Source organism: Eptesicus fuscus, chromosome 6, assembly GCF_027574615.1.
Source record: "Eptesicus fuscus isolate TK198812 chromosome 6, DD_ASM_mEF_20220401, whole genome shotgun sequence".
Classification (NCBI taxonomy): domain Eukaryota; kingdom Metazoa; phylum Chordata; class Mammalia; order Chiroptera; family Vespertilionidae; genus Eptesicus; species Eptesicus fuscus.
In genome coordinates, this window is record NC_072478.1 from 1,379,987 (window position 1) to 1,398,989 (window position 19,003).

Here is a 19,003-nt window from a genome sequence, read left to right on the forward strand (position 1 = left end):
CGAGTCCACAGGATTCGGTCGCCATCATACGCTCTGGTCCCGTGAAGGTCCCTTCAGCTTCCCGAACACAAAATGCTGTGATGTTACTCTGGGCAGCCACCGTCCCAACACATGTTACTTTTCTCACAATGAAGGCACAAGGTCACGATCACCGTGGCACGTAATCAATCAAAGCGGGGCGCTTCGTGGCGTTCTGAAACAACGGTGTTTCCTCCCCTGAATGCGGGTAGATTAGTCCCTACTTTTCTACACGTCATGTTTTCTGGATCTCAGCAACATAACCGAAATTCATCTTAGTCCCCAGAGGGTGCATTTTCATCGGCGCACACTCCCGTAAGTGTCCCGTCACCCGATGACGTTACTGGCGCCGCGTCATGGAGTGACATCACATTAACAGGCTCCAGCCCGGAGCTGGCCTCCCGCGGTCACAGCTGATGAAGAGCCAGCGGCCGGAGAACCGCGGGTGTGCGGGACAGCTTTGGCCCCCCTCCCTGGGGCACGCAGCGCCCACCCGCTCCCTGGTCTGGTTTCCAAAGCGGCGGACCGGCAGGTGTCTCCAGAGGAAGAGCCGCTGTCACGAAAACCAAACCGCAGACGTCTGTGTTCGCCTTGCTTCCTCGCCCCGGAGGGGGTGGGGGGGACATGTGACCTGGGCGTGGGTCCTGCGAGCCCACGCGCGACTTCCCGACAGAGCAGCGCGGGTGCTCCGGGACCACGTGGGGCGATCCGGCGACCACCGCGAGGAACTCGGCATTTATTTCACAGCCCGGATCCCACCGGCCGGTCCTCCCCTCCACAGGCCAAAGCGACGCATCTCCAGAATGTCTGGTGCAGGGAGACGGAATCCAGCGGCCGTGGAACGCCTGTCCTCCTCCGTCCCCGAGCCCAGACTGTCCCCTCGGGCCCTGGGGTGACGGTGGAGTAGGGCTGTGACACGTTTCATTCTGTATGGATTTGGGGCAATATTTACATGGGGTGTTCAGAACCGAGCTGGGACCTGACTGGCTGTCCAACGGCAGTTCCGTTTCGGAGACGCTCCAGTCTTCCGCGCCCCCCACCCCACCCCGCCGGCCCCCGGCCCTCTCCCTCCCCCCCTCCCCCACCAGGAGCAATGGCTTCCCTCCTGCATCCATTTAACTCATCAACGTACCAGCCTCTATCCGGAGCCCCCCATTCCCAGACACAGCTGCACATTCAACTGTCACTCAAGTCCATCCTAAAACACACCCAGTTCTTGTGTGGCCACATGCCTTTAACGTCTTCTTTACTCTGCTGTTCTTTTGCCTCAAAAAGGCCGACCCACGTAGCAGTGTGGGCACTGCCTGCCTTCGCTTCCTTTTCTCTCCACAGGAGCAGTTTATAAGGGAGCTGCCGCGGGGACTGAGGAAGTACGACATGGAGGTACCCTTCCTGGGGTGGACACAGCCGCTCCTCCCTCCCCGAGGGCGAAGGAGCCACGCCCCCAGTGAAGGCCTGAAACCTCGGAAATGCCTGGAAACTCCGTCATCCGGTGAGTAAGCCTTCCCTGTTCCCTGGGAGGGGAGGCCTGGCCACCTTTCTCCCTCTAAGTGGCGGCAGGTGCGGTCCAGACCTTCTGTGAGCCGCTTACATTTTTATCTCCCTGACCTGTGTGCCAACAGTCTGGTCTGTATATTGTTTCTCTTTCTACACTAGGCCATTTCCCCTTCACTCACGCACAACCCGACCAAGTGAGACACACAGGGACCTTTGTGCTCCCCGCCGAGTCAGGTAAACTGGTGGTCTAATCACGTCGTCTGTGACAGTTCCACTGGAGCAGTGACGTCAGAGTTCCAGGCTGAGGTTTTAAGAATTGGAAAGTCGGTTGCACGAAAGCATCTGTTTACTTAGAACTTGGACATCATCTGACCGCCGTTGTTTTTTGAGGAGTCTAAACCTGTCGGAAGGTATTACACACGTGCACATCACTCTTTAAAAACACCACAGTCATATTTATCTGCCGCTGAAAGAAATAATCGGAGTAAAAAGTGTCCGGATCCCCCAGAGTGGAAGCTCCGTCTGCCTGTGAGATGGTCCGGCATCTCCGCTCACCTGGACCTCCTGGGAGAGGCGAGCAGACCTCCACCCCGGCCTACGCTGCTTTCAACATCCGCTCCAGACCCGGGGGCCCTGCCGCTCAGATGCAGCGGGTGCCGCTGGGACGCACACCTGTGCTCCCACGACCACGCCTGCAGCAGCCAGCCAGGCGCCGGCACCGCCGGCTGGGCAGGGAGCCGGGGCGGGGGAGCCAGCCCGACCTACCCCTGGGCAACCGCAGACGGGACCCGAAGGGCGCTGAGGGCACGGTGTGGCGTGCGAGGAAGAGCCAGGGTTACGCGGGCTGTTCCCACCCAGACCCACTCTGCAGCCGCAGACGGGGTGCCTGGAGAGGCGTGGACCGTGTCAGTGCCGCTGCATTTGCCCCAGAAGTTCCTTAGCCTCAGACTGCAGTCTATGACCGCAGTGATAAACACGCTGTTCTTTCTAACCCGGACGCTCACTTTCTACTCATGTTATTTTGTAGGAGATTTTTTCTAAGGAACCTTCCTCAGGCCTGGGTCTTGCATTTCAGAGGAGGGAATGTTCTCACCAGGCACGGAATCTGGCTCCCCGGGACCCACAAAGTCACCCCTGCCTGTGGAGTGGCCTCGCTACCGAATTGTGCTCTTTCCTTCTTTGACAATAAAATAATATTTAGAGCTAATTTTTATAATGAAAGCAAAGCAATAAAAATAATGGAAAATAAAGTGTTATAACTAATTTAACTTTCCTAAAGTTTTAAAATACCCAAAATGATAATAAAAATAATGTAACTGAAATGAAAAGAAGTAAACTATTTTTAAAAAGTTCTTTTCAATCCAGTTAACATTTTTTATTACCCAGGTCACAAAATGAGTTAATCATGTCTGACACATTTCCCTGGGAGACTTGCTTTTTAGAGTGAATTATTTCTGTTATTTCTAAGCAATCTTAGGATTCCCTATCCTTTCCAACACTAGAGGGAGATGTGGTCCTGCTTTTATTGCAAAAACAGACCCAGAGCACCTGCTCTCCGCTGAGGGCTTCCCAAAGAAGGGGAGCGCTGAGGCGGCTGGTGCAGAGCCCACAGGTGACTGACTGCTCGGGACAAGGCCCTGCTGTGCCGTCAGAGGAGCAAGGGTCCACCTGTTCAAACCCCGCTGCCGCCTCAAGCCCACACCCGGGTGTTCAGTCACGCTCGTCCTCAGGTTGGTAATAAACAGCCAGTGTTGTTTGTATGATGCTCTGTTTTTTTATTCTTATATCTGTTTTTTTTTAAATTTAAATCTTCTTTTGGGGTGCTGTGCCCCCGAAAAGGATAAATGAAATATCACCTCTGCTTAATACTCTGCTAATTTTTGGTGATTTGTTAACATTGAAATCTTTATCTTTAAGGGAACAGAAGTAAATGTATAATTCAAGGAGGATATATTTATTTTATTTCTGAAGTAAATGCAATAATATGCTTTTCTGAGAGTTACCATTCATTTTGACATATCTCTACTATGCAGACATGTTTGTGCAATAATTTCATCTGCTCAAAAAACACCACCATGATTTCTAAGGATTTGAATCTGCTAAAATGATTAACTCTGTTTTTAATATCTTAAGAGTAAAGAACATAAAATAAATAAGCAAAATACATACAATGAAAAAAAAAGCGTACAACATGATTTAGGTCACCAGTTCTGATGTGGAAATGTAGAACATAACAACTATGTTTGAAATAATTTAAAATTAGGGGCACAATTTCGGTTTAGGATGTCAATATGATTTATTTGCAAAGGAAGATTTCTGGATACTAAGTACTACTGTTCCGCTGTATCTTAGAATTGTAAGGTGATGTGCTTGCACTGCCATTTATCATTTACCTGGGAACCAGTGCACATACCTGCTCAGATGCAGCTGCTTTGCAGATGATTTGAAAGATAATGGGTCATTAGGAGGTTGTACGTGCAATGAAATATACTCAAATTAATCATCCTGGGTAAAACGCAAAAAAAATGTACAATAGGATTTATTTCTATTCATGTTTTGAGTTTTTGTCCAAAGTCAATTTCTGAAAATTAGTCATTTAACATTTGTTAAAGTTAAGTAGTTTTTAGGGACTAAGCCACATACTCCATATCTCAGAATCCACCATACAGCGTCTGGAAGAAGATGATAAGTTACAGACTATACTTGGAATGCAAACATCAAGGCAAGTGAAAAACATCAATATAAATATAGCTCTTATTTAGTCCATCACTCTGCTCAAACTATGGGCAAGGCCACACACATGAGCATACGCACACTCACACCTCACATCATGGAACTCTGTTTTGAAAAAGTGGCCATTGATCAAACCCCGCACCATCATCACTGCCAACACTGAGAGCCGGGCAGTTCTTCACCCTGCCGCCCCTGCCCCTGGGCCGCGGATGCAGGCAGAGACATCCAACCTACAGGGACCCTTTTACTTCACGAGCTTTGGTCTCAAAGCCTGGGGGGGGGGATGCCAAATCAGACCCCTTTCGTTGGCATGTCCATGTCTTGGCGATTAGTGAAGCAGGGAAATCAGTAGCTGATGTTGAAAGTTAAGAGGTGGAAACTCATAAGATGTACATTTCACAAACAGAGGAAGAGTGATGAAATTGCTGAACATACTGAAGATAAACGAATTGATAAAAATGTGAATTAATCTAAATGACCTTAAGTATATAGCAAGGTAATAATAAAGCCTTAACGAAATAAAAATAAAAACAAAGACTAATTGAAATAAATAGGAACAATACAATAGAAGTCAGCGGTAGTATATTGAAATAAAAATGTACTAAGAACCCTGTATTAAGGTAATGATATTGATGGACTTCTATCTTTGGTGACATATTTTGATTTCTAATGAACAAATAAAGAATATGTACTTTAGCCCTGGCCGGTTTGGCTTAGTGGATAGAGCGTCAGCCTGCAGACTAAAGGGTCCCAGGTTCGATTCCAGTCGAGAGCATGTACCTTGGTTGCGGGCACATCCCCAGTAGGGGGTGTGCAGGAGGCAGCTGATCGATGTTTCTCTCTCATCGATGTTTCTAACTCTCTATCCCTCTTCCTTCCTCTCTGTAAAAAATCAATAAAATATATTTTTAAAAAAAGAATATGTACTTTCAAAACTAGTAGAGGAGAAGAATGAAATGCAAGGAGAGAAAAAGAAAATAAAGGAGAGAAAAAGAAACCTGGAGTAGACAGGACTAATGGAAAAGAAAATAAACAGGTTTGTTTTTGTCAGTAATTACATTAAATGTAAATGAACTAAATTATCTTTAAAAAACAAAGATTGGCAGATAAACTAAAAACTCCCATAAATCCAAGTATATGCTGTTTACAAGTGATATATAAAAAAATGTGAACATAAACATCTGGAAAAGGTAGAGCAGACATATTTTAAGTAGAACAAACTGATGTAAAATACTAGGAAATTAGATTTAAAGCACAAAGAATTCCTGGGGATACAGAGATCACTTTATAATAATAGAAAGTTCCATTTGCTGGGAATCACTGGGGCCCTCTGGTCTTAGAAGATCTTCTATACAGATATCTAGTAGTTTTTAAAATAAATGATTTATCCACAAACTAAGATTTTTCTGGGTGGTGTTGAAGCAGCTAACCATGAGTTAGTTGATGTCTGCTATAAAGAGAAGTGGTGAATGGAATGGGTGATGAGATGGAGTAAGAATGGAAAATAGTCTAGACCTGACCATGAGGAACAAAAGGACATCTCACCAACCTCCTGACCCAATGGGCGGACTTGGAGAAAAGCTGTAACTAAGACCAGAGGGCCCCAGGTCCTGGAGGAGGGCTGGTTGTCCGTCAGAGCTAGCAGATGAAGGCAGCTTCAGGGGAGAGTTTCACCTCAGGGGGAAAGAATTTTGCTAATCACTGACCATGTATTCTGCTGAGCACAGTGAAAGGTTTCAACAGGGGGAGACCTCATCAGTGTGACCACATCTTAGCTAATCTATAATAGTAAAAGCATAATATGCTAATTAGACCAGGCAGACGAACGACCTTCTGGACGTCTTTCCAAACCACCTTCCGGATGAAGCTGGGGATGTGAGGGCCGAGGCAGCTGCCAAGGCAAGCTGCCACAGCTGTGAGGGCCAAGACCCTTGTACAAATTTCGTGCATCGGGCCTCTAGTTACATCTATAATAATCTTATTTTTAAAAAGTTCACGTTCTGAGGTACTAGGACTAAGACCACAACAGACAAATTTTGGGGAAGGGGGGATCTTAGTCAACCTACAGCAGCTACTCTCCACTTTTTCATGCTATTTTATTCTGTTTCTATAGATAGCTGGTTTGGTTTCTAAATAATTTGTTTAGTATTTTTACACCTTGTATTTTTGAATTATAATGAGTGGCCAGATTATTATGATCTCTGAATGCATAATACTCTGGCCACTCAGTGTATATCCTAGATAATAAAAGGCTAATATGCAAATTGTCCCCTCGACCAGGAGTTCGACCAGCAAGCAGGTGGGCCAACCGCCCATGTCCCCTCCCCCTGGCCAGGCTGGCAGGATCCCACCCATGCACAATTCATGCACCGGCCTCTAATATATATATATATATATATATATATATATATACTATCTAATAAAAGAGTAATATGCTAATTGACCATACCTCTGCTACACCCACAAGCCACGCCCACCAGCCATGCCCAATCAGGAGCGAGTATGCAAATTAACCCCACCAAGATGGCTGTGGCCACAGAGAGAGCAGGAGGGAGACTTGGGTTTCCCCGGTGATGGAGGAAGCCAAGCTTTCCACATGCCCTACCCGGCCGAGGCCTCCACTCCAGGCTACAAAGTTTCAATTATAGAAGATAAATAAATTCCAACAGAAATAGCTGCTGCCACTGAGGGAGCAGAAGGCTTGGCTCTGCTCCAGGCTACAAAGTTTCAATTGTAGAAGATACATAAATCCCAGAAACCAGGGCCTCCACTTGGGTCACCAGGGGGTGTGGCCAGCCTGCAAACCAACACAGGCCCTTCGCCCAGGCAGCCCCACACCCCAAGGGAACCCCCACCCTGATCCAGAACACCCTTCAGGGCAAACCAGCTGGCCCCCACCCATGCACCAGGCCTCTATCCTATCTAATAAAAGAGTAATATGCAGATTGACTATCACTCCAACACACAAGATGGCTGTTCCCATGTGGTCAAAGATCCTGCCCCCATGTGGACACAAGATGGCCACCACAAGATGGCCAGCAGGAGAGGGCAGTTGGGAGGGACCAGACCTGCAAGGGAGGGCAGTTGGGGGCAATCAAGCCTGCAGGGGAGGGCAGTTAGGGGTAACTAGGCTGGCAGAGGAGGGAAGTTGGGGATGTCCGGGCCTGCAGGGAAGGGCAGTTGGGGCGGGGGGACCCAAGCCTGCAGGGGAGAGCGGTTGAAGGGGACCAGGCCTACAGGGGAGAGCAGTTGGGGGGAACCAGGCTTGCAGGGGAGGGCAGTTAGGGGTGACCAGGCCTGCAGGGGAGGGCAGTTAGGGGCAAACAGGCTGGCAGGGGAGCAGTTAGGCATCAATCAGGCTGGCAGGAGAGTGGTTAGGGGGTGATCAGGCTGGCAGGTGGAAGCGGTTAGGGGCAATCAAGAAGGCAGGCAGGCGAGCAGTAGGGAGCCAGCAGTCCTAGATTGTGAGAGGGATGTCCGACTCCCCATTTAGGCCCGATCCTAGGATTGGGATACAGGCAGTCGGGATTGGGCCTAAACAGGCAGTCGGACATCCCTTGAGGGGTCCCAGATTGGAGAGGGTACAGGCTGGGCTGAGGGATACCCACCCCGTGCATGAATTTCATGCACCAGGCCTCTAGTGTGTGTGTGTGTGTGTGTGTGTGTGTGTGTGTGTGTGGAGTAAGAATGGAGGCTCCCAGCAAAAGGACACACACACACACACACACACTGAGTGGCCAGGTTATTATGCATTCAGATATCATAATAATCTGGCCACTCAGTGTAATTCAAGAATATAAGGTGTAAAAATTCTAACTTCCTTTTTCATGCTGTCCCTTCCTCATAACTATCAAGTTATTACGATCAGTTATTCAATCAATTCTTGAGGAATGCCATTACCAGTTATGATGGCAGCCTAATAAAATGAGGTTGGCAGGTATCACTCTTTTTACATTCTCTGGAGAAGTCTGTGTAAGATTGGAACTCTGTATGCTTTGAAGCTTTGACAGGATCTTCAGGTGAAGGAATTAGTGACAAGTTTCCTTTGTGGAGTATTTTCACTATTTATTTGAATTCCCAAATTTTGCTTTATTCATTTTGAGGCTATTTTAAGTTAATTTTTATAAAGATACATTTTCTTGGATACTTCATTTTTTATATAGTCTGCTACCCAATCTCAATCGCTCATCTTTTTATCTCATGTCACCTATCACCCCAACGTCAACAATATTTCACGCTCCCAGCATCTTTAAGCCAAGCTCCTCTAACTTCTCATTCTCCATCTCCTGGCCTGGCACCCCTTTGCTCCCAGGTTAAATTCCATAATCAATCAGATCCATCCCATTTTCTATATTCTCCAACCTGTTTATCATTTTTTAAAAATATATTTTATTGATTTCAGAGAGGAAGGGAGGGGGAGATAGAGATAGAAACATCAATGATGAGGTAGAATCACTGATTGGCTGCCTCCTGCACGCCCCACACTGGGGATGGAGCCCGAAACCTAGGCATGTGCCCTTGTCCGGGAATCGAACCGTGACCTCCTGGTTCCTAGGTCCATGCTCAACCACTGAGCCACGCCGGCCGGGCTAAGATCTATTATATGGATCAATTAACCTCTCACTCTGAAAGCAAGAGACCCTTTCCTTGAGGGGAGAAATGAGAACAGCGAGTGTTTTGCACTGTTTGCTGAAGGGCCCACGCTGTGTCCATGCTCACAGGAATACTTCTCACCCCTCAGGTGGGAAGGAGAGTGTCAGGACTGGTGGAACAGAGGCAGCCAGGGGAGGAGGAGTGGCCCCAAGCCTCGGCGTTCACGTCGCTCACTCAGCTTGTGCCGAGTGCTTCCCACAAGGGAGACTCGGCTTCTTTCTAAAAGCGACGGAAGCCCATTCTACACGCACTGAGTGAGAAGGCAACCACAGCAGGGCCCAGCCAGCGAGTGCAGGGAACAGGCACAGTCACCTGGAGGTGAGAAGATGGGGGAAGGGAATGGAGGAACACAGTGTTTCTGAAATGTTGGTGAGCTATTCACAAGGAGTGACCACTGGGCTGCTGACGATCACGGAGTGGCGTTTCCAGTCTGTGCTGGACCCTGAGCCGAGGCGTGGGGAAGGCCACGGCGGTGAGGGATGGGCTAGGAGCACGTGGGCGCAGGTGACAGAGGCGCTGGCAAGATCAGGGAACAGGCAGGAGCTGGGAGGCTCCCAGCAAAAGGACACAGGCACCTCTGACTGAGAATGGAATGTGAGATGGGAGTCAAGGAATATGGGTGAGAATCCAGACCTTGACTTTGGCGACCTTGGCACAGTTCCAGGGGTGAGGTGAGAAGGAGGCGGGTGGTGAGGAGTTGCGAGCAAGGCCAGCAGAAAGAAAGGCAGGGCGAACTGAACACGAGGCTCGCCGCCAGGAGCAGGGCCTGGCATTGGCCATGTGCGCGCTCTGAGGGCGCAGGGAGGTTTCCAGAGCAGAGTCTGGGCTGAGTCACAGGAGAGGGGAGAGAGGGGAGGGCGTTGTCCGAATCCCTAGGGAACGGGAGGGTTTGCCTTGCGCAGAGGAGAGTGGAAAGAGATTTGAAACAGAAATCAAGATCCAAGACCAGACCAGCCAGCGTGGCTGTGAGTTGACCTATGAACCCAGGAGGTCATGGTTCGATTCCGGGTCAGGGCACATGCTCAGATTGCAGGTTCGATCGCCAGTGGGGGCGTGCAGGAGGCAGCCGGTCCATGATTCTCTCTCATCATCAATGTTTCTAGCTCTGTCTCCCTCTCCCTTCCTCTCTGAGATAATAACAATATAATAAAAAAAAGAAAAGAAAAGAAAAAGACCGGGACCAGGCAGGGAGGGCGGTGGGGATTCCACCTTCAGAATCCTGTGCAGTCCTCGTCCCTGCAAGCCCTGGGGACACTGCAATGGGCGCCTCAGCAGGTAGCCGCCGGCTCAGTCACCGCCCCTCCGAGACCCAGTGTTGCATGTAGTATTGATCTGCACGCCTGCTGCTCGTCGCGCAGACAGTCAGGGAGCGGTTACCACGGAACAAAGAGGTGACTGAGCCCCGGCCCACAGGCGAGAGACGGACACAGGCACAGCAAGAAGCCACAGCGGAGCACGCACTCCCCACCCGCCAGTGAATGGAGGAGGGAGAGCTGTGTCTCACACAGAACACTGGGGTTTCATCTTAAGAACTCACCAAGGACCCTATTCAACCAGGAGTTATTTTAAAAGTGAGGTCCTTGGCTTTCTCTGTGCGGATCCAATGTGTTGCTAAGAGCGCTGCCCTTACATTCCCAGGTCACACCGGCACCAGCATCTCCGAGGCTGCACTGCTGGTTAACGGCTCTCCTTGGATGGGCAAGCGTCACTGTGTCTTCACCAACAGCCTCCCGCGCAGGAGGGGCGAACGAAGGCCATCTCCCAGGAGCCCACGCCAGCGTCGCACCTCTGCGGCTCGCTCCCTGGAGGCTCCGGGGCCCCCGCCCACACTGACGACTGGAGAGAAGCTCCGTTGTTTGGGGCCGTACACCTGAGGTCCACGACCCAGCTTACGGGAAACGGCAGGGAGCTTTCCATCGCATTCTCTCACAATCAGGACACGATGTGCAACCTGCTATGCCACGGACTCTGAGCTGTTTGTAATGAAAAATACATTCTTTTCAAAAGGACACTCAATAGCAAGATCCTTCTTCAAAGAACCGAGGGGATGAGTGAATGAACGGGGACTTAAAAGCCCAGAAAAGTGAGGAGACCTGAGCATGGTCACCCCGTCATGTGAAGCCTCAAGCCCCGAGGATCTGCAGCTGCTGCCCTGCCCTGGGTCTGCCCGGTCCCACACGCAGGAGTGGAATTCCATGGGCACGCCACGCCCAAGACTTCGAAGGACTTGATCGAAATAGGATCACTGAGATTTTCTTTTGATGATTTATTTTCTAACGAGATTTTCTGTGTCCTGTAGTTATTATTCCCACCTTATCCTTATTTCTCTTAATTCAGAGCATTCTTAATTTTCTGCAGACAGTATGGCTGGCTGATTCTTTGTGTGTGTGTGTGTGTGTCTATATATATATGGCCCAGTGCATGAAATTTGTGCATGGGGGTGTGTGTGTCCCTCAGCCCAGCCTGCACCCTCTCCAATCTGGGACACCTCGAGGGATGTCTGACTGCCCTCGCACAATCCAGGACTGCTGGCTCCTAACCGCTCACCTGCCTGCCTAACTGCTTCTGCCTGCCAGCCTGATCACCCCCTAACCAATCCCCTGCCAGCCTGATCACCCCCTAACCAATCCCCTGCCAGCCTGATCGATGCCTAAGTGCTCCCCTGCTGGCCCGATAGCCCTTAACTGCCCTCCCCTGCCAACCTGGTCCCACCCAACTGCCCTCCCCTGCCGGCCTAGTCCCCCCCCAACTGCCCTCGCCTGCCAGCCTGGTTGCCCCCAACTGCCCTCCCATGCAAGCCTGGTCCCCCCGCAACTGCCCTCCCCTGCTGGCCTGGTCCTCCCTAACTGCCCTCCCATGCAGGCCTGGTCCCTCCCAACTGCCTTCCCATGCAGGCCTGGTCCCCCCCGCCCCAACTGTCCTCCCCTGCCAGCCTGGTCTCCCCCAACTACCCTCCTATGTTGGCCCAGTCACCCCTAACTGCCCTCCCATGCAGACCTGGTCCCTCCCAACTGCCCTCCCTTGGTGGCCTGATCACCCACAACTGCCCTCCCCTGTTGGCCATCTTGTGGCAGCCATCTTGTGTCCACATGGGGGCAGCCATCTTGTGTCCACATGGGGGCAGCCATCTTGTGTGTTGGAGTGATGGTCAATTTGCATATTACCTATTTATTATATAGGAGATATATATATTTATTGATTTCAGAAAGGAAGTGAGAGGGAGAGACAGAGAGAAACATCAATACATCAATGATGAGAGAGAATCATGAATCGGCTGCCTCCTGCACACTCCCCACTGAGGATCGAGCCTGCCACCTGGGCATGTGCCCTTGACTGGATTTGAACCCGGGACCCTTCAGTTTGTAGGCCGATGCTCTATCCACTGAGCCACACTGGTCAGGGTTGGTTGGCTGATTCTTCACCAGAGGAGACAGGCTCCATCCATGTCCACTGGCAATCGGGCTGCTGCTTTCTAAATGAATCTAATGCTTCATCGTTGATGTTACTTTAACACTGAGCTGCTGCAGGATAAAAAACAAGCTTGGCCACTAACCAGAAATAATGTGACTGGTCGCATGTCAAAACACCCCACACAGACCTTCATCCTCCCACCCAAGGAGTCAGGAAACGCTGCTCTGGGAGTTGAGGAAAAGCGGGATAAAAACTCCCGGGCAGGGCCTTGGAGGGCTTGAAGGGCTCACCGCTGGTCAGAGGCGGGGCTGTAGGCCTGCGCCTACTTTAACACGTGGTGGCTGGGACCCAGAGTCATTACCAACGCTACCAGTGAGCTGTAAAAGGGGGCATAGAAAGGGAGCACAACCAGCACTTAGCAAACCTGTTGGTAGGAAGCACCGGGACATTTTGAAGTGTAAAACATTTTGGAGATCTTTGGTGGTAAAAGGACAGGAGTGAAGAGTCTTATTTTCCACAACAACAGCTAGATCTGTTTAAGATACACCATCATGCTTGGGGCGGAACCTAAAATACTATTGTATCTTTTTACTCTCCGTCTGTGTCATTTAGAGAAGTCCGATCTATTGACTAGAGGTTTCTGTGGAAGGGACTCTGACCATGAGTAGGAGGGAGGTGGCAGTAACCAGGCCCTCCCATGATCCTTGTTGTGTGACCAAGGAGGTGCATGGCCATGGAAGTGTGTGACCTTGGAGGTGTGTGACCATGGAGGTGGATGGCCATGGAGGTGTGTGACCATGGAGGTGTGTGGTCATGGAGGTGTGTGACCGTGGAGGTGTGTGGTCATGGAGGTGTGTGACCGTGGAGGTGTGTGGTCATGGAGGTGTGTGACCGTGGAGGTGTGTGGTCATGGAGGTATGTGACCGTGGAGGTGTGTGGTCATGGAGGTGTGTGACTGTGGAGGTGTGTGGTCATGAAGGTGTGTGGTCATGGAGGTGTGTGACCGTGGAGGTGTATGGTCATGGAGGTGTGTGGTCATGAAGGTGTGTGGTCATGGAGGTGTGTGGTCATGAAGGTGTGTGACCGTGGAGGTGCATGGCCGTGGAGGTGCATGGCCATGGAGGTGCATGGCCATGGAGGTGTGTGGTCATGGAGGTGTGTGGTCGTGGAGGTGTGTGACTGTGGAGGTGCGTGGTCATGGTGTGTGTGACTGTGGAGGTGTGTGGCCGTGGAGGTGTGTGGTCGTGAAGGTATGTGGCCGTGGAGGTGTGTGACTGTGGAGGTGTGTGGTCATGAAGGTGTGTGACCGTGGAGGTGCATGGCCGTGGAGGTGCATGGCCATGGAGGTGCATGGCCATGGAGGTGTGTGGTCATGGAGGTGTGTGGTCGTGGAGGTGTGTGACCATGGAGGTATGTGACTGTGGAGGTGTGTGGTCATGGAGGTGTGTGACCATGGAGGTGCATGGCCATGGAGGTGCATGGCCATGGAGGTGTGTGGTCATGGAGGTGTGGAGGTGTGGTCATGGAGGTGTGTGACCAAGGAGGTGCATGGCCATGGAGTGTGTGATTGTGGAGGTGTGTGACCATGGAGGTGTGTGACCATGGAGGTGTGTGGTCATGGAGGTGTGTGGTCATGGAGGTGTGTGACCGTGAAGGTGTGTGACCGTGGAGGTGTGTGGTCATGGAGGTGTGTGGTCATGGAGGTGTGTGACTGTGGAGGTGTGTGGCCGTGGAGGTGTGTGGTCATGGAGGTGTGTGGTCATGGAGGTGTGTGACCGTGGAGGTATGTGACCGTGGAGGTGTGTGGTCATGGAGGTGTGTGGTCATGGAGTGTGTGACTGTGGAGGTGTGTGGCCGTGGAGGTGTGTGGTCATGGAGTGTGTGACTGTAGAGGTGTATGACTGTGGAGGTGTGAGGTCATGGAGTGTGTGGCCGTGGAGGTGTGTGGTCATGGAGGTGTGTGGTCGTGAAGGTGTGTGACTGTGGAGGTGTGTGGCCATGGAGGTGTGTGACTGTGGAGGTGTGTGGCCGTGGAGGTGTGTGGTCGTGAAGGTATGTGGCCGTGGAGGTGTGTGACTGTGGAGGTGTGTGGTCATGGAGTGTGTGACTGTGGAGGTGTGTGACCATGGAGGTGTGTGGTCATGGAGGTGTGTGACCATGGAGGTATGTGACCGTGGAGGTGTGTGGTCATGGAGTGTGCGACTGTGGAGGTATGTGGTCATGGAGTGAGTGACTCTAGAGGTATGCAGTCACAGAGGTGTGTAACCATGGAGGTGTGTGGTCATGGAGTGTGTGACTGTGGAGGTGTGTGGCCGTGGAGGTGTATGACTGTGGAGGTGTGTGGTCATGGAGTGTGTGACTGTGGAGGTGTGCGGTCACAGAGGTGTGTAACTATGCAGGTGTGTGACCATGGAGGTGTGTGGTCATGGAGTGTGTGACCATGGAAGTGTGTGACCTTGGAGGTGTGTGATCTTGGAGGTGTGTGACCTTGGAGGTGTGTGGTCATGGAGTGTGTGACCATGGAGGTGTGTGACCGTGGAGGTGTGTGGCTGTGGAGGTGTGTGGTCATGGAGGTGTGTGGTCATGGAGGTGTGTGGTCATGGAGGTGTGTGGTCAAGGAGGTGAGTGGTCAGGGAGTGTGTGACTGTGGAGGTGTGTGGCCGTGGATGTGTGTGGTCATGGAGTGTGTGACTGGAGGTGTGTGGCTGTGGAGATGTGTGGCCGTGGAGGTATGTGGCCGTGGATGTGTGTGGTCATGGAGTGTGTGGCTGTGGAGGTGTGTGGCTGTGGAGGTATGTGGTCTGGAGTGTGTGGCCGTGGATGTGTGTGGTCATGGAGTGACTGGAGGTGTGTGGCCGTGGAGGTGTGTGGCCGTGGAGGTGTGTGGCTGTGGAGGTGTGTGGCCGTGGAGGTGTGTGGCCGTGGAGGTGTGTGGCTGTGGAGGTGTGTGGCTGTGGAGGTGTGTGGCTGTGGAGGTGTGTGGCCGTGGAGGTGTGTGGCCGTGGAGGTGTGTGGCTGTGGAGGTGTGTGGCCGTGGATGTGTGTGGTCGTGGTGTGTGTGACTGTGGAGGTGTGTGGCCGTGGAGGTGTGTGGTCATGGACTGTGTAACCTTGGAGGTGTGTGGCCGTGGAGGTGTGTGGCCGTGGAGGTGTGTGGTCATGGAGTGTGTGACCTTGGAGGTGTGTGGCCGTGGAGGTGTGTGGCCGTGGAGGTGTGTGGCTGTGGAGGTGTGTGTGATCGCCCAGGTGTGCATCCTGCCCACTAACGTCCTTGCTGGCAGAAAACTTCTATAAATTTTAAGTAAACAATAGGGAAAAGTTTCACAGCGGCACCGTTTCCACATGCTTCCATGATTTCCACATTTAAAACAAAACCATGTTTTCATTGAACCCCAAAGATATTTTGAAGATCAACAAAATATTTTACCTTTCGTAGTCTCCCAGGATTTTCTACAAATAGGCTTGCTAAGTGAATTATTGATTACGGTACCTAGCGTCCTTTTAAAACATCCACACACAATGTTGCACTCATTCTAGGAAATGTCCAATACAGATGCCACATGCACTGCCTTGCAGAGTTTTACCAGAGAAAATTGCAAACTGAGTGATGTTCCTGTTTTTGTTTGATGCAGTTTCATTTTCTGAAATTCGCCTCATTGCCTTCTCCTCATCCCACGTTTCCCCCACTCCAGAGGCCAGAAAAACCCAGCTCCCCCACTTCCCATCATCTTCTGGCAGTTCTTCCCTCTTCTCAGAACGGTTTAGGGTCTGTTTTCCTGAAGATTCTTGAATGTGAGTTAACTTTGAAACTGTGATGAGTCCGATTAAAATGTTGATCGATGAAGTTTGATGGTTTAATTAGGCTTACAGTGATTAATATTCATATATTCTTTTTATTTCAGAGAGGAAGGGAGAGCGAGAGAGATCGAAACATCAATGATGAGAGGGAATCATTGATGGGCTGCCTCCTGCACGCCCCCTCACTGGGGATTGAGCCCACAACCAGGGCATGTGCCCTGACCAGAAATCGAACCATGACCTCCTGGTTCATGGGCCGACGCTCAAGCACTGAGCCTCGCCAGCTGAGCTAGAGTTATTAATATTCAAATATGTGGTCCAGGACAGGAGAGAGCGCGGTGGCGGTTTAGCTGATGGCCTCATGGGGAGCGACTGGCATCGGTCAATACCCGTCACTCGCGGCTCTCAGCCGTGCAGAGGGTGACACCACAGGCCACCCGGTGCATGCGGTTCATGCTTCATGCCACTAATTCAACACGCCCCGTCTCCGGCTCTGCAGGGGAGCTTCCCCGGCACAGTGAGCCTTCCCGCTATGCTGTGAAGCAGGTATCCTCACCTCCACTGGCCACGGAAGGGTCCTGAGCTTGGTCTGCGACGTAGGGTCCAGCTCCGGAGAAAACAGCTTCCCCTCCAGCCTCCACCGCCTCACTCTCACCTTGACAGCAATTCACGCTGTGAGGAGACTGCATCCCCCTCCCCCCCTCCCCCGCCCGGCCTCACACCTCACAGTCTCTAGACTCCTGTCAGCAGAAGTTCCCGGAAGCCAGAGTGTCTTTCTGATGCACCCACGTCTCCCCTGCATACGTTCCTTCCTGGACAGGCTCAAGTGAGGGGCGAAACCAAAATGTTTACATTTTAAAAAATCATTCTGCTTAATTAAGATATTTATCGATGCATTATCTTTAAGAGATTAGACCTTGCACAATGACCCTGTTATGAAAAGTCGCTTCTGCATTAGATGGACACACTCCTGCTCGGTGATTGTGCCCAGTCGTTATCGACCTGAATGTGTGGGGAGGGCTGGGTCTGGGTGGGCAGTGGTCACTCTCACGCCTGCCGGTGAAAGACACAGGAAACCTCGGTGATCCCCATGGTCTCCTCCCCAAGGCAGAAACTTCTGGAAAAGCAGCTCCCACCCATGTCAGCTGCTTCAATTGCCTGGAACCTCATTCATCTTCAGAGTACAGTATTTTTCCTGCTATTACATAGAAACATCCGCCAGTTTCTTTCAGATGTCCGTCCACTGGTATCCCATCACATAAAGCAAGTGCACTTTTCATTAACACTCCTGCCACATCTTGGTGCTCCACAGTCTCTTTAAAACACCATCGCTCCTTCCACTGCTGCTCACAGGGCGTGCCTCCCAATGTCCCCTCACACGTCACATTGATCAACCCACTGCCCTTGGCCTGTAGGTCAAGCATCCTCTCAGCCTCCTGCCGTCACATCCCTGCCTACAGCGGGGCACTGATGCCCCCCAGGACCCACACCTTAGGGTAGGAGGGACTCGCCTCAACTGTGAGAGCAGAGTGGGACCTGGGCCACAGGACGGTCAGGGAAGGCTGGGCTGAGACAGACTCCTGGTTCAAAGGTCAGGCATGGAATGCAACTTTTAAATGGATTTTCCGAGTGTCAGTTTCTCAGGACAGCATTTCCTGGCCATCTCCCTGGCTGTCGCTCGCCCCCGAGCCCGGGACTGTGACAGTCCTCACCTGGGCCTTGTCCTCACACGTCACAGGGCCTCCTGAGAGCGGCCGGGGTCACCTCGCCCCCTGCATGGGCCCGGCCATTCTACAATTGTGGGCAGGAATATTCGTCATCATCATCATGGTGAACATGATCACACCAAAATGAAAGCCCTTTTCTTGGGTTAACGAGAACCATCTCTCCGCCGGGACGTAGAGTGGCTCAGGTCCTGGACGGAGTTCACCCCCGTGGCCATTCTGGGCTTTGTTTTTGTGCCCGTTGGGACAACGCCCCGTTCCAAGGAAAAAGGTTTCATAGACGGGGTGTCAGGAGCCCTAACCCTTTAACGGAATTCACAAGAGTGACTTTCACTATGTTTAATGCTGTTCGTAAGTGTGACTTTGCAGTGACCGCCTGTTTATCGCAGCGTGTCCCGGGCGTGGGGCTCGTGGTGAAAGGCGGGGCGGCGCAGGTGGCTCGGGATTCCGGTTACTCCGGGGAGATGACGCCAGCGGTCCTTGGATGTGTCCGCCGGCGCGTGGACAGGCGCATCCGCGTCCTCTCGTGGAAGAACGCTGGCGTCGCCGCATTTACCTTGAGGCGGGGTGCCTGCCTGTGGGCGGACGGAGCTCTTCTCTGAGCAGCAAAGCGGTGTATGGCCTTCAGGGTCCAAGCCCAAGGACTGCTGGTGTTTACCGCTATTTCCTGTTGCCCGGCAGCTGCGTCTGCTGCGGGAAGAAGCCTCCACGGCCGTGGGAGGGGACAGGCTGGGCCCGGGAGCAGGGGGTACCCCCAGCGCGGGGAGCTCCGGGAGTCCCTGCGGGAGAGCAGCCCGCATGTCGAGGTGGACGTCGCTGCTTCTCCAGCATGAAGGCTGTCGTTCTTACTGTCCTTGATGCTGAGTGAATCACCCACGTGCTTCGTGCATTTCCCCACCCACTTCCACGCTCAACCAGCCCCGTGAGTCACCGCTGCAAGACAGGGTGGCCGCTGAGGGGCACGTGGAGAGAGAGAAGCAGGCGGGAAGGAGGAAGGGAGGGAGAGGGGAGAGATAAATAAGGAAAGAAGAAAAGAAGTGAGGGAGAGAGGCGCGTGACGAGGAAGGAGAGAGAGAGATGAGGAAGGAGAAAGAACGGGAAGGGAAGGAAGAGGAAGAAGGGGAAGAAGGAGGAAAAGGAGGAAAAGAGGAGAGAGCAGTAGGAAGTGT